The sequence below is a fragment of the Capra hircus genome, chromosome 6 (assembly GCF_001704415.2).
Source record: "Capra hircus breed San Clemente chromosome 6, ASM170441v1, whole genome shotgun sequence".
Classification (NCBI taxonomy): Eukaryota; Metazoa; Chordata; class Mammalia; order Artiodactyla; family Bovidae; genus Capra; species Capra hircus.
In genome coordinates this window covers 44,075,660-44,089,499 of record NC_030813.1, presented here as the reverse complement: position 1 = coordinate 44,089,499, position 13,840 = coordinate 44,075,660, and positions in this window count along the sequence as shown.

Here is a 13,840-nt window from a genome sequence, read left to right as displayed (position 1 = left end):
AAGTCCAAGTGGCAAGGACATGGTGGTCAATTGACAATCTGAAAGCATTCCCTTTAAAAAAAAAATACATCTTTTCCTCAGCCTAAGAAAGACTTAAATATTAAAATGCAGTGCTTGGGTGCTTTTGTTTTTATAGTGATTTTGTTGTTGTTCCACAAAAATATTTTTAAAAATAGCACAACCCAGATTAGACAAATGTTTATCCGATTATATAGGCACATCAACCAAGAGAACATAATAAGGGAGAGTTACTAGAAATCCTAAACGTGAAAAACAGGCATATTAAAATGAATGAAAAATTATAGGTGTTACTGCAGTAAGCTGCTTGTAATGTTCTTTAATGGCATATATTTCCTGGAACTGTGCTCTGTGCTGGTTTGCCTGCAGAATGAAAGAAAGCCTGTCTTCCAGGTCTGCTTGTGTGGCAGTATGCAGAACCAGCAAATACTTCCAACTTTTGTGCTTGTCTAGTGTATCATGTGGAGAAGGCAATAGCACCCCACTCCAGGACTCTTGCTTGGCAAATCCCATGAACGGAGGAGCCTGGTGGGCTGCAGGCCATGGGGTCACTAGGAGTCGGACACGACTGAGCAACGTCACTTTCACTTTTCACTTTCATGCATTGGGGGAGGAAATGGCAACCCACTCCAGTGTTGTTGCCTGGAGAATCCCAGGGACGGGGGAGCCTGGTGGGCTGCCATCTCCGGGGTCGCACAGAGTTGGACACGACTGAAGCGACTCAGCAGCAGCAGCAGCAGCAGCAGCAGTGTATCATGGTTTTGTTTGTTTTTAGCTTCCTGGGTTCTAGTCAGATGAAGTTCGGTCTTTCTCAATTTGGATCTTCAGCACTCAAAGCAACGTGCTACTGGTAAGCTTGAGTCTGGGGAAGAAAAAAAAAAAAAACCACATAGCTCTGTGATGAACAGTTACCTTTCTGGAAGGTAGATGCTGAATTCTCCCTGGTATCAGTTGCTGGAGACAGGGTTGAAGGTGAGCTTGTGTGTGATGGAGGTGGAGGTGAGGGAGGCGACACCCAAATTCACTCCTCCTACGGCTGAGTCATGAGAGATGGGGCTTTGGAATTGTGGAGACTCTGAAGAAGTGATCATTTAGGGTCATGGTATCCTAGGTTTTCGTGGGTGCTGGGAGTAACATGGAGAAAAGGGATCATTGTTAATAGGAGTTGAAAAAAAGCCAGAGCCCCCCTGGGAAGGATGAGAGGGCGCTGAACTTAGATCGTGAAGGCAATTGAGATGCTGGCGACATTTGGCTGACATTCTGTGTTGGAAGTCGTCTTGAAGATGCCATTGTGCTTTCCAGGGAAGTGGCCCCTGTTACGAATGTGTGGCAGCCACAGCTGTGCCTGGGCTGAGGGGCAGGGGAGGTTTGAGCGTGGGTACAGAGTTGAATGCAGCTGGCCCCTTGGAAGAGGAGAAACACCTGGGGCTGTCCTTCCTTTTCACTCTCCCACACCAGAGTACCTCGGGAGAGAGTTGGGGTGCTAGTCAGTAAAACGAATTGCTAAGTATGAAGCTTGAAACCTGCTGGCTGGTTCCTGTTTGAAAGCAGTGCGCCTGGCCTTGTCATGGCGACGGTGCATCCTGAGGTCACACGTGGGTGAGCCTTAAGCCTCCAAGACTGCAATTTCCACCTAAATAAAGGATACTTTCAGTGGATTTGTATCCATACGTTGGATAAATTCTGAGGAGAGTCGTGTAATCCACTAGCTTGGTGAAGCCAGCTGCTGTTCCCCTTGGAAAGGTCAGGAAAGCATTGCATTAAAAAAACACAGTTTTTGCTCCTGGTAACTCGTTAGGCACTTTATTCAGATTTTCCTTCTCAGATAGCTCAGCATCAGCATGTTCTCTTTGGTTAAAGCAGTGCAGCTTGATTGAAAGAAACATGGAAGAGAGCTTAGGAAGAGATCTTTTGTTGGGGTATTTTGGTAAAACACAATAAAAAAACACATCCAATACCATGCCCCTGACCCCACACATACAGAATTATTTTTCCTTCTTCTAAATGGTCGACTGTATCCTAGAAATTCCCAGTCCTTAGCACAGACTCTCACCAGCAGTTTTATCCTTGTCTTCTCAGCTGTACTTTTCACTAGTTGCCCCGGACTCATCCATTTGTTTTCTTTCCCAAATGTATCGTAGATCTCATCAACAGGAGGAAAGGGCTGCAAAAGCAATGTCGTCCTAGCAAGGTGGTAGGGAGAGGGTCCCCTAATTTGGGCTTGTTGGCAAGGGTGTTGGTGGCAGAAGTGACACTGGTGTGTCAGGAGAGCCTGTTTTCAGGGTCCTCTGCCAGAGCGCATGCAGAGTGCCAATTACAATCAATTTCTCAATAAAATTGTGTTCAACCTTCCCCAACACAATCTGAGACAGAAATGACAGAGAACTGTAGAGAACTGTTTTACTTTTAAAATTTTATTCTGTAGAGTCAATTTCATTCTTGCAGGTTTATTATCATTGTTAGCGTTGGACTATGAGACGCTCACCTCACTGGCCTTCCGAGTCATTGAAAAACAGGCAGAGTCAGTTAGGGAAGTGTGGGGATGATGGCCCTCGCCCACCCCTCAACCCCCTGCCCCGCACCACTGAGGCCATCTCTCTAGGGCAGGGCTTCTTAGTGGCAGCCACAGTAAGAGGCTGCTGGCCCCTGAGATCCAAAAGTGCAGGAGTTCGCTCTCTGTGGTTTGAGTCACGTGCTTGGGACCTAATGGGCTGTTAATAGCAGATTGCATCCCTTCTCTCCAATCAATCATTCTCCTCCCTCTCCATCTTGAGCTCTCTCATGCACGTGCGTACACACCCCCTGCCTTCCACTCAGAGCCCATTGCTTTGGGAACCACCAACCAACCAACCTAATTAAAACACATTTTTCCAATTGCTGGAGCAATTCCCCCAGTGCTCTGCCTTGCCACCACCACGCTGGGCTCGCTCAGTGCCTACCTGTATTTGGCTCCCACACAGGCTCATCTTCTGCAGCAGAAGTCTGTTCATTTCGTGTTGCTTTGTGTTCTGAGATTGAAAGCATGCGTCTTTCTCTCAGGAAGCCAGCATCTTCCAAGGAGGAGAAAAGCATGCACATTGCTTTAATGCCACTCCACCACCTCATCACCCACTTTCCTGCCATCTTTACCAGTGGTTCAGCCATCATTGAACAATCGCAATGGGCCAGTCCTATGCTAAGTACTTTTTCTTTTTTCATTGCAGGCATTTTAAATTTGTGTCATTGCTTCCCATCCTCTAAGCTGGCTATCCCCATGGCTTTTTTTTTTAAACTATCTTTATCACTTTTAAGTGTATTATAAACGATATTAAGCACATTCACATCGTTGTCCAACCATCACCACCCTCTATATCCAGAACTCTCTTCAGCTTGCAAAACTGAAACTCTCTGTCTATCAAACGATGATTGCCCATTCTCCTTTCCTTTAGCTCTTGGTAACCTCCATTCTACTTTCTATGAATTTAACTTTTCTAGGTATTGATATCTCATGTAAGTGGAATCATACAGTGTTTATCTTTTTGTGACTGGCTTTTTTCACTTGGCATGTCTTCTGCTGCTGCTGCTGCTAAGTCGCTTTAGTCGTGCCCGACTCTGTGCGACCCCATAGACGGCAGCCCACCAGGCTCCCCCGTCCCTGGGATTCTCCAGGCAAGAACACTGGAGTGGGTTGCCATTTCCTTCTCCAATGCATGAAAGTGAAAAGTGAAAGTGAAGTCACTCAGTCAAATCTGACTCTTCGCGACCCCATGGACTGCAGCCCACCAGGCTCCTCCATCCATGGGATTTTCCAGGCAAGAGTACTGGAGTGGGATTCATGCATATTGTAGCATGTGTCAGACCTTCTTTTCAAGACCACATAAGATTCCACTTACCACATTGGAATATACCACAATATACCACATTCGGCTTAATTTTCCATCTGTTGATGGACAGTATAGTTGCTTGCCCTTTTTAGCTGTTGTGAATAATACTGTTATGAGCATGGATATAAAATATCCCTTTGAGGACTTGCTTTCAGTTCTTTTGGGTGTATACTCAGATGTAGAATTACTGGCTCACTTGGTAGTTCTATTCTAAACTTTTTGACGATGACTCTACAGTTTTCCATAGCAGTGGCACCATTTTACATTTTTACCAACAGGGCACAAGGCTTTCCATTTTCCACACCCTGGCCAATACTTATTATTTTCTGCCTTTTTGATAGTGTATGCTTGGTCACTCCCTGGGCTTCCCCTGTGGTGAAAGAGGTAAAAAATCTGCCTGTAATACAGGAGCCACAGGAGACACGTGTTCGATCCCTGGGTCAGGAAGATCTCCTGGAGAAGGGCATGGAAACCCACTCCAGTATTCTTGTCTGGAGAATCCTATGGGCAGAGGAAGCCTGACAGGCTACAGTCCATAGGATTTCAAAGAGTCCAACACAACTGAGGTGACTTAACATGCATGCTTAGTTGCTCAGTCCTGTCTGACTCTGCAACCCCATGTGCCTCTGTCCATGGGATTTTTCAGGCAGGAATGCTGGAGTAGGTTACCATTTCCTTCTCCAGGGGATCTTCCTGACCCAGGCATTGAACCTGTATCTCCTGCATTGCAGGCAGATTCTTTACAAGGTGGCATCCTAAGTATTTTATATGCCTCCCAACCACCCTATACAGTAGGCAATATTATTTTTCTCTTAAAGATCAGAAAATTGAACTTATATATTCTCACACAAAAAAGGTAAATATGTGAGGTGATGTGGGAGAGGATCCTTTCGTAATGTAATTATATATAAAATCATCTCATTGTACACTTTAAAGATCTTATGAATTTATTTGCAAATTATACTTCAATACAGAAAAAAAGATCAAGAAATTGAGGCTTGGGGATGTCAAAACAAATTGTTCAAGGCTAGAACTGGTTAACTCAAGTCTAGCTGCCTCTAGAGTCTTTCTAGGAAAAAATACGGTCTCTATTCTGTAAGGTTCCCTTTACTGGCTATATTGACAGCATATCAGCAAAGAATTGAGGGCTTATCTTTTTCTAGTTAATGGTTAAAGTTGTCATATACTTTCTCAGGGAAACAGAACTCTGCACATTGCATCTGAGCACAAAGAAGACATTCTTCTTTTATTATGCTAAGGAAAACTAAGCTAAGCCACAAGGGGAGAATTTATTTTCTATGCCATGATGCCTTTCCTAATTGGGAGGGTAAGAACCAACCTGGTGACTCCTCCCAGAGTTGGAAGGAGAATGGCTATTTTCTGTTAGCCTAAGAAGAATATGCATTTATAAAGAAAAAATTGGCACTCCTGGAGGGTTTTATCTTAGGTCCAAGGTGAAAGACATAGACATAAACAGATGGCATTTCATTGCCACTGGTGAAACTTTTGTTCAGCAATTCTATAGCTAAGCTCTAAGTTTGCCACTTTCTAGCTTAACAACCTTTGGCAAATTTATTCACTTATTTGAAACTCAATTTTTTCATCTATAAAATGGGAATATAAATATCCCACTCATAACAGCTGTCCTTTTCTCCCCAAAGAAAGAGTGAGAGCAAATAAAACCTTTTATGTATCTTAGAAACTCAAGCTCAGTACCCACCATGGCTCCTTTTGGTCCAGACTGACAAGATGTTTCCCTGATGACTTTGTCACTTATCAGTCCTGGGGACAGCAAACCTCAACTGAGTTATGCTCTGGTACAAGGCACCAGTAGAGAAGCAGGAGGGCACAGCAAATATGACCCCTTTGAGTTGGATGCAAACATGGAGACTGGGGCAGAGGGAAATCCAGCGGACAGGTCCAGTCTTGGATTTTGGGTTAACCTACTGTGTTACTTAAGGCTTCCCTGGTGGCTCAGAGGTTAAAGTGTCTACCTGCAATGTAGGAGATCTGGGTTCGATCCCTGGGTTGGGAAGATCCCCCTGGAGAAGGAAAAGGCAACCCACTCCAGTATTCTTGCCTGGAGAATCCCATGGACAGAGGAGCCTGGTAGGCTGCAGTCCATGGGGTCGCAAAGAGCTGGACAGGACTGAGCGGCTTCACTTTCACTGTCACTTTAGTGTGTTACTTGGGGCATGGCACTGAAGCTCTCCCAGCTGAAGTTCTCTAATCTGCAAAAGAAGAGCTCTGACTTTTTCTACGAAGTCAATCTAATTTTCTTAATCTTTCTATAAGTTAGCATAATTCAGTCTTTTGATCATTTTTATGGCTCTTTTTATGAACTCTGGGCTTCAGTGTAATGAGTCCTGATATATAAAATGCTTAGCACTTTTCTTGGCACTTAAGAGTTGTTTAATAAAATTTTCTCTTTCCTTTCCTTTCTCTCTCCTCTCTTCCTTTCTTCCCTTCCACTTTCACTCTGGAAATGACTAAAGTTCTCAACTGAGGTCTATGGAACCACTTTTATGATGCACATTCATTTTATTTTCCATCGCTATCCATACCTAATTCATAGCTACTTCTTGGATGAAGATAGCTGGTCATATACTCTGAACTCGTGAGACAGGTCCCTCATTAGAGTATTTCCCCAAAGGACATGGGAACCTCTTAGAAAACAACTGAAGTTTTATCATCAAAGTGTCCATTCTGGAATCACACAGACAAGGGCTAGAATCCAAGCTCACCTTCCATGTAGTCGTGTAAGTGAAGTATGTTCTAGTGAAGTGTTAAAAAATCTCAGGTTTTAAAGACTTTCTCAGTTTAAGTTCCAGCTCTGTTACTTAATAGCTACATGATCTGGGGCAATACTTAACTTCCGTGTTGTACCTTGACATCTTCATCTGTAAAAAGGGATAGTAATAAAAATTCATAGTGTTGTAAGGTTTAAACGTGATACCACATTTGGCATATTTAGAGGAATTAAGTAAGATTGTACCATACTATTACTACTGCTCCTATTGCAATTACTACTGTTACTTCTGCAGTTACTACTAATGCTATAATGGCATCATTTACTCATTCCATGACTGTTTCTTGGATACAGACATATCTTGTGAAATACACCTTAAAGCACGATTGCAAGGTGCTGTATACTGGCTTCAAGTTCCATAGAGATTCCATTTCTTAATCTATTTCTCATATTATTAATAAAGTATGTTAATAGTAGCTCATTTACCAGTTGAATGAGATTATGTTTTTACCATGAGAGTTAAATATGTATGTAAAACGTAAATTATGTAAATTTTTTTACTCAGTTGAAAAGATATTTTCAAGCACCCACCACACTACAGTGTAACTTATTTCAGAGCACAAATAAGATTAGTGGCAGCGAGAAGAGAGTCGTATTTAAAAACTCTAAATAGACATATGCAAATGCAGGATACAGGACGCTTGGGGCTGGTGCACTGGGATGACCCAGAGGGATGGTACAGGGAGGGAGGTGGGAGGGGGGTTCAGGATGGGGAACACGTGTACACCCGTGGTGGATTCATGTTGATGTATGACAAAACCAATACAATATTGTAAAGTAATTAGCCTCCAATTAAAACAAATAAATTTAAAAAAAGGAAAACTCAAGTGGAGTAAACATCTCCAAAAAACTCTCCTTTATCACAAGACATCAGTCTTAGGTTGTTATCTCAGATACGTTATCTCCTCTAACAAACACGTTTTAAGTACCCGTATAATTTTTTTTAAAGAGGATATTAAGAAGGGATGAGTTTCATACCCTCCCAAAGAACCTTCCCCATCTGCAGCCTCAGGAACCAATAATAGTATGCATCTAAAAATGAGCAATTTTTTTCTTTATAGGATATCTCTTAAAATCAAGTTTGTTCAGATTCGTATAATTCCTGTACCTCAAACAGCTGGTTCTGTCCTCTAATCCTTTCTCCATTAGAGAATTCAACACTGCTTTGAGCAACACTAGTTAGCTGATGACCCAAATCTCCTTAATCCAGAGCAGCCATAACGCTCGGCAGTGACTAGGGGATTTTTTTCATCTACTCCACACATTTTCTTGTTCCCTTTGTGTCTCCATGGTGTTCTGATGACTGAATGTCACTGAAGCAGCTGGAGATGTGTGGTTGGCTGAGGCTGGTGAGGAGTGAGGGGTTGAAGGAGCAGAACTTAGATTTCTTTGGATTCACTTTGGTATATAGTACATCTGGTAAGGAGAGTAGCATTGACATATATACACTACCATGTGTGAAATAGATAAGTAGTGGAAAGCTGCTGTATAGCATAAGGAGCTCAGCTCGGGGTTCTGTGATGACCTAGATGGGTGTGATGGGGGTAGGGGGTGAGGCTCAAGAGGGAGGGGATATATGTATACTTGGGGCTGATTCATGCTGTAGAGTAGAAATCAACACAACATTGTAAAGGGATTATCCTCCAATTTAAAAATTAAAAAATAAATGAGATAGAAAAATGTAAAAGAAAAATCATAGCTGCCATTTACTGAGCTATTTCCTGTGCCCCTGCTGCTGTTGTGACATCGCTTCAGTCATGTCCGACTCTGTGCAACCCAGTAGACGGCAGCCCACCAGGCTCCTCCGTCCCTGGGATTCTCCAGGCAAGAACGCTGGAGTGGGCTGCCATTTCCTTCTCCAATGCATGCATGCATGCTAAGTCGCTTCAGTCGTGTCCGACTCTGTGTGACACTATGGACAGCAGCCCACCAGGCTCTTCCATCCACAGGACCACCAGGCACATGATAAGTTTAAGCACATGATCTTATTTAATCTTCACAACTAACCTGAGGCTTTATCTCCATGTTACAAATAAGAAAACTGAGGCAGAGGGAATGGAAACATCTCACGGAATGACCCTTGGTCAATGACAAAAGTGGCTGAGATCCAAACTCAGATCTGTTAGACTTTGAAACCTTCATTCTTATTCACTGTAAATATAGTGTTTGGATGGATCTCTGGATCTTCCTGAAATTTCAATTGTCTCAGAGATTTAGGACTGATGAACCCTGAGTTACCTTTTTTTTTCTTGTTTCTTGTTGGTTCATCTTTTATATTTAATCTAGGCTGCTTCTAAGGCACTGATGGTGCCTAGACATTCCTGAATGTGATTTGACCCCAATTTTATTCCATTTTCTCTTCTGTTTTGACCTTTCCACATATGCCTTATGTCCAGTGCACAATGTAAGACGGATTCCTTAGATTATTTGAGTAACCCTTTGGGTCTTCTATTTGACATATTCTGAAGGAGAGTTACAAAACCTGGCATTAACCAAATAGAGCATTGGTTGAGTCTCTTGTTATCAGAGAACTTCCCATTCTCAGAGAATGAGAAATCCTGCTGGATTAAATATGTATGTATATGGCTGCACAACAGGAGAGTTTCTTGGGAGTTACTTCTATAAATTTATAAATCTGGATGTTTGCTTGCCACATTATCTAAAATGACACAGAAGAAGAGTTTTAAAGAGGATATGGAGAAAGTGAGGCTTGGGCACAACAGGGGCAAAAAAAAAAAAAAAAAAAAAGGAGCACAAGAAATGTAGATTATCCCCAGGGACAATTCTGTGGGATCTGATTCTCCTTAGGAGGCTCTGCCACTCCTTCAAACTCAGCGTCTCATGAACACTTCATTTACTCACTCGCTTACTCCTCTCTCCATTCATCCTTTTGTCCATGGTAAAAATGAGTCAAAATGACACCCATTCCTGATTTACATGACTTTGAATGATGACAATAATAATTATAAGCTTCAGAACCTCAGAATCGTTTATAACCTCCCACAAAGTCCCACATCCAAATCTTGCCCCTTGTTTTTCTATGTTGCCCATTCTCTTCATTCAGTTTATTATTATCCCACCCATAGACTACTGTCATTTTCTTCTGTTGAGTCTCAAGGCCTCCTGTTTTCATTCCTTGTGCATATCACTGTTGAGAACAGCTGTGCCCAGTTGATACATTCTCCAGGTTCTTTCCTGCTCTGAGCCTTCAGTGCTTTCTCCCCTCTCTGCAGGTTTCAGAGCCTGCTCTACAACCTGGTCTCCCAGAGGAGGCCAAAGCTACTCCCTTACCTTCATGTCCCTTGCTTCAATTTCTCCTTGACTCAAACTTGTTGGTTAAGCCATGCTATTGTTTTCCCAGCCCCTCTTCTTACTAACAATTAACCGAGCATTGATTGTGTGCCTGCTGCTGCTAAGTCGATTCAGTTGTGTCTGACTCTGTGCGACCCCATAGGCGGCAGCCCACCAGGCTTCCCTGTTCCTGGGATTCTCCAGGCAAGAACACTGGAGTGGGTTGCCATTTCCTTCTCCAATGCATGAAAGTAAAAAGTGAAAGTGAATTCGCTCAGTCGTATCCGACTCTTAGTGACTCCACGGACTGTAGCCTACCAGGCTCCTCCGTCCATGGGATCTTCCAGGCAAGAGTACCGGAGTGGGGTGCCATTGCCGTCTCCGATTGTGTGCCTACTATATGCCAAACACACTCATGCTTATGCTGCAGTTTTAGAACTTAAGAATGCAAACACTGTAGAATGAATTCCAGCTCTGCCACTGGTAAGCTGTATAATTTGATCTAATACATTAATTTCTTTTCATCTTCTATCTTTTTATCTGAAAAATGGGTTGGTAACAATAGCACTTAAGTCATAGGGTGTGGTGAAAATAAAAAATGAGAATGAAGATAAAACCCTGAACACAGAGAAAGCCCGCATAAAGTATACAATAAAAAGCTGTCATTACTATTGGTATTACTTACGGAAAATATAGGCTTTAAAAAATATGTTCCATTTTTTTTCAAATATGGAGATGGCTCCTTTTAATCCCTTTTACAGAAGGAAGGAACCATATCTTTTATCATATCCCCAGTTCTTAGTACACTACCTGAAATTCAATAAAGTATTTGAATTAGTGAATAGAGTTCTAAGAATAGACTAGGTTTTAAATAAAATGTTTATTGGATTTAGTAAAGAGGCTGATAAAATTGCTTTTGAAATAAGCTAGTTGTCAATGAGTGTTAAAGGATCAGACTTGCCTCAGACAGTTTGCATTTTTGCAGAAATAGATTCCACAATCCTAAGAACAGTCACCAAAATATTTCTTCTAAGCAATGGAATCAGGAAATGAAGGAGAACAGGAGGCCAGACAGGCCACTTTATGTGAAGAGGGAAGCCAGACAACTAGAGAACTCTGATGTGAGGAATTAATTAGCAATTACCCTCCCCCTTTAACTAAATTATACACAGACGCATAGAGGAGGCAGAGTCAAGGAGATTTTTGGTGGCAGAGTCGGAAAGCTACATAGAAGATTAAATAAAAGAATATTCTAGTCACTACACTATACCATATAAATCAGTAAGATCATATGATCTATTCCAAGTGTTCTTAAAGAGCTAACAAGGGAGTAATTCATGAAAAAAAATCTTCAGAAAAATCAGAGCATGAACATTAGAAACCATAGAAATATATACAGTTCTCTACACAGTCAGTCCTTGATTAAACACGCTAATAGAGGAGAATTCGGATAAACCAAGTTTGTGGATAATTTTAAAACTATTGGTTTGGTTTTGAAGTGCTCCTCTGCTTATCCCCTTCACGGAAAGAAAACACAACTTCTAATTATATTTGCTAATATCATTCCAAAATTTCTTGGTGGACATTGCCTAAGGTTTAGAGCCAGAGACTCAAAAAGGCATGCAAACATTAAAGTGGGCCATTCTGGATTTGGGGAAGTGGAACCAACTGTGGCCTTAGATAATGGAAACATGAATAATCTACACAGAACCTCGATAAAGCCAAAAGCTCTCTCTTAGCTTAGTCTTGGCAAGGCTCAAGTCAAAGGAAAATAGTCATTGACATTGACTTAAGTTTTCATTATTAACTTTTGAAGCAGTGCTCAGGAAATCGCACTTCTCTTCTCTATTCCTGTCTTATCTTACAGATAGACAATAACCATTGCCCTCAGCACTCACTCCTCTCCATTCCCTCAAATCAACATCAGGAAGCTACTGACCTAATCCTCTACCACATTCCTGAGACTATTAGTTTTCATGTTTTTCAGAATAAATTTCATCTTCAGACCCTTTAAGGTTCTTTCCTTCCCAGATTACCCTGATATGTATATTCTGGCCTCACTGGAGGAAAAGATGCTGATACTAGAATTTTTCTTTGCAGTGGGAGGATTAAGGGAAGAGACTGAAAATTGTCTTTATAACAAGTATATGAATAATTGATAGTTTCCTTCATACAGAAATATGGAAAGTGGAATATCATCTCCATTTTACACAGAAAGAAACTGAGGTTCAGAGATGTCATGTGTTGACCCAAGAGAGGAAGATTTTTCCTTAATTACCAATCCATCTGAGCCAGCAGGGAAGAAGCCCCAGTTACCATTAGTTTATCAAATTAATTGACTGATAGATTGGAAGAATTGGTGTCTAAGATTGGAGTGTGAGCACTGGATGATTGGGTGGAAAATAAGATTGGTGGACAGCTTGGAGAAAGTTATAGAAAGGCATGATAACAGGAATGCTAAATAATTCTCTCCTTCATAAATTCTGTAGGCTCAGGTTGGGTATAGGCAATGTTCTCCAAGGCACCATTTGGGATGAGACGCTTTTCAGCAGTGTTGGAAAGACTGGCTTGAACCCTGTCTGAATTTCACAGGGTGCTGCAAGGGTGTATTTATAGATGCTTATATTCAGCACTCTTGGAATTCTTAAGTTAAGAAAAATGAACCACAAAATGTGTTGACTTGTGTACATTATAGCAGATCAAAGAGCCACTTGTGACTGTTGAAGATGCTTTGGCAAAAATGAAAAGGACAGATCTAGGTAAAAAAGTGAAGTGTTGACCAAAAAGTAGAGCTGAGGGAGGCAGGTCAAAAATTACATCAACTGCTGTCAAGAGAGGATTCTGATAGAAAGTCTGGTTCTAGGATGCCTGAGATTGTGAAGTGTGTGTTTGTTTAAACACGTGTTTGCTAGGGCACCATTTTGCTTTCAAGAAAAGATGAAAAGGAAATACTCCATGCAAGGATGATGAGAATGATAAATGGATTAGAGGGCATGACTTATTGTACAAAAATAGATTGAAGTAATATAGCATAGATAGCCCGGGGTCAGGGGGAACAGCAAAGAAAACCAGAAATTGCCAATACTTATGAGCACTTGAGAGGCTGTAACATGAGTGACATTCATTTTGTAACTTGAGCACATCAAAAGACATGCTTAGTATGGTCTGGAGATATATATATATTTGCCCATTTACCCACTAAGTTCAATGACACTGAACCAGAAAAGGCAGGAAGTGAAGTGTAAAGGCTGAAGAGTTGGAAAGAAAACATTTGAAGTGTTTTTGTTACCTTCAAGGAATGATATTATTAACTTTCTGCTCTGTAAGAAGAGTGACATTAAGCATGGGAGATTATATAGCTTCTCTGTGTGTGTTCATGAATAGAATCTCTGAATGGTATCTGAACCTTCAGAGTGGCCTGGGATAGGCATAGTGATAACTCGAACTTGAGGGTTTTTCTGCTATTGGTTGAGAGGGACTCATTACAAAACATTATTGATTCATGAACTAGTGATTAAGTGCAAGGGTTTTGTATTCACCTGCTTAGGTTCAAGTCTTGACTCAGTTACATTCTAGCTGGTAATCTGGCAAGGCGTTTAACCTCTCTAAGACTTAAGTTTATTTATATGTAAAAACAAGGATAAAGAATAGTCTGTCCTATATGATTCTTCTAAGTAGAGAGACCATTACTCTAATGAAACCAGTCAAGAGGGGCATAATGAATTTGGTGGACTATAATAATTCACTGAGGCAAAGAGATGATATAGGATGGAAAGTCGTAATGAATGAATGATGAGATGGGAGAAGGAGGACCAGAAAATGGAGACTCAAGTGGAATATTGGTCAAAGTAGGCAATAG